Source organism: Mus caroli, chromosome 9 (genome assembly GCF_900094665.2).
Source record: "Mus caroli chromosome 9, CAROLI_EIJ_v1.1, whole genome shotgun sequence".
Classification (NCBI taxonomy): Eukaryota; Metazoa; Chordata; class Mammalia; order Rodentia; family Muridae; genus Mus; species Mus caroli.
The window spans coordinates 72,445,769-72,448,038 of record NC_034578.1 but is presented as its reverse complement, the minus strand read 5'-3'; the positions used below and the strand labels follow the sequence as shown (position 1 = coordinate 72,448,038).

Here is a 2,270-nt window from a genome sequence, read left to right as displayed (position 1 = left end):
AGGCAGGAGGATCTGAAGTTTGAGATTTATCTAGACCATAAAGTGAGATCCTGTCTCAAAAATAAAAAGCCAACCAAAAACCTACCACCACCTTCTCAGCTGGCAAAAATATAAAATTAGTTTCTACCTCCTTCTCTTTGTTCCTTTCCCTTCCTTGACCATCATGGAACTTAAGAGTGTGACGTTGAGTCTTCCTCAGCATCCCTGTACTGGGCCTGAGACTGAGTCACAGAGGGAGACAGGAAGGAGCCATTTTCTTGTCATTCTTTCCTGCCTTCTTGTCCAGCTAAGTCATTTTGCAAATGTGTCCTTTCTCTTTTCCCTCAAGAATACTTAGCCTTCTGTCTTTGCTTCAGAAGTGATATCAACAAAGGCTTCTAAATGTAGAACAGATTTTTCTTTCCTCGAATGGACCTCAGGCTAAGCTACAGAGCGTGAAAAGCTGCCTTTGTATAAATGAACACATGATGGTGGTGCTGGATGCTGAGAACAGGAAGAGCCAGTCACCCTGGCATCACCCCAGTGCCCTTCTTCTGGTCTTCTGGGCCCCATCCATCGTGACCTTCCTTCTTCCTCTCCAGGCTGAGAGCAAAAGGCGTATGTGCTTCCCAGGGAGCAGGAACACACCTTCCGTCCAGGGAGAGGTGCAGGTAGACTGCTTGGCCCTTTGTCCCTGAGCAACAAGCTTGGGCACGTATGTGTCAGGCTACACTATTTCATCATGTCTTTGAGAAATAATTAAGTGCTAAACAATACACACACCACTTTAAAAGTCAACTGATGCATTAAACACCGAAAACAACCACTTCCCAACTACATTACCCAGAAAGTTTGGAGAACGTTGTTTTACCTGCCCTCTCCCATGGCTGAGCATCAAACTCAGGCCACGTGTATGTTACAGATGCTGGCTCCCAGCTCCGGGAAACTGCTCTACCTTAGATAAAGTAGGTACTTAAAGAGTAACTGCTGAATGACTACAGGGAGTGGAAGGAGACCTGGCCAACTTCAGGAAGCCATGGTGGGAAGAATAGGCTTCTGGCTGGAGACCTGAACGCCCCAGATGCCTTCTATGTTGCCAGGTGCTTTCCACACAGTAGCTCCTGAAACACCTCAGAACGGCTCTGCAGGAGAGAGCTGTCCTAAGATGGGGTGAGACCACTTGCCTGAAGGCAATTAGTGGCAGCAGTGGGCCAATCCACAGGTTTCATGGATGATGCTGGTGGCATCAGGACACCAGATGGATAGCAACAGCTCCTTGGGGCTTTCAGAGTAGAGCTCTCATGAATCACGGCTGCAGGAGAGCGTGAGACTCTGAGAAGGCAGATGAGCTCATGTAGCACAGTCACTGGGCTGAAAATGTCCTGAAGCTCTCCGGCAGGGTGATAAACTCCAAACCCATGTATCTAAGCTGAAGAAAAGGGAAACCGCACAAAGCTGTGCGAGTGGACAGGAGGACGGCAGTTAGTGTGAAGTGTGCTTGAGATGAGCTGGAAGCTGTACTTGGTTCCAAGAAGAGAGTCTGAGTTAGTACTATTTGCTGAATACAACAGCCTCCATACTAAGAAAGCAGACTACACAGCTATTATGTCTATTCCTGGTCGTCAACTTGACTATATCTGGAATGAACTACAATCCAGAATTGAAAGCTCTCACCTGTGATCCAGATCTTGAGGCATAGCGGCTATGAATCCCAGGAGACTAAAGCAAGAAGAGCTCTGAGTTCAAGGTCAATTGGGACAATACAAGTTGCAGATCCAGGCGTGGTGGTCACACCTTTAATCTGGGCCACACCTTCTGCTGGAGACCTACATAAGGACATTAGAAGAGGGAAGACCCTTCCTCTCCTGCTTGCCTTGTGAGTCTGAGCAACTGCTAGATCCTTGGACTCCCATTCACAGCTGCTGCTGACCATTGTTGGGGAGTTGGACTACAGATTGTAAATCATCATAATAACTTCCCTTACTAAATAGAGACTACTCACAAGTTCTGTGACTCTAAAGAACCCTGACTAATATAACAGCTGAAAGCATTATCTTGTTCAAGAGAGTGAAGAAGCATCATTCAGAAGCATGCATTGAGTTCTTTCTGGGAAACCTTAAGAGAGGGTCTTAACAGATTCACCAAGGCTATAAAATAACAAGGCAGATTCCCACCAGTTCAGATGGGTATCTTTTTTTTTTTTGGTTTTTTTGAGACAGGGTTTCTCTGTATAGCCCTGGCTGTCCTGGAACTCACTCTGTAGACCAGGCTGGCCTCGAACTCAGAAATCC

General features: G+C 46.7%; 1 long non-coding RNA gene across 1 annotated transcript in view; it reads right to left on the bottom strand.

Moving 5' to 3' along the window:
- Nucleotides 1–768: 768 nt before the first annotated feature.
- The window catches only part of LOC110302520, an 8,452-nt gene continuing 6,950 nt past the window's right edge, over nucleotides 769–2,270 (bottom strand). Inside the window, exon 4 of the long non-coding RNA XR_002378806.1 lies at nucleotides 769–1,434. This is a non-coding gene — a long non-coding RNA (uncharacterized LOC110302520). The remainder of the gene's footprint in view (nucleotides 1,435–2,270) is intronic.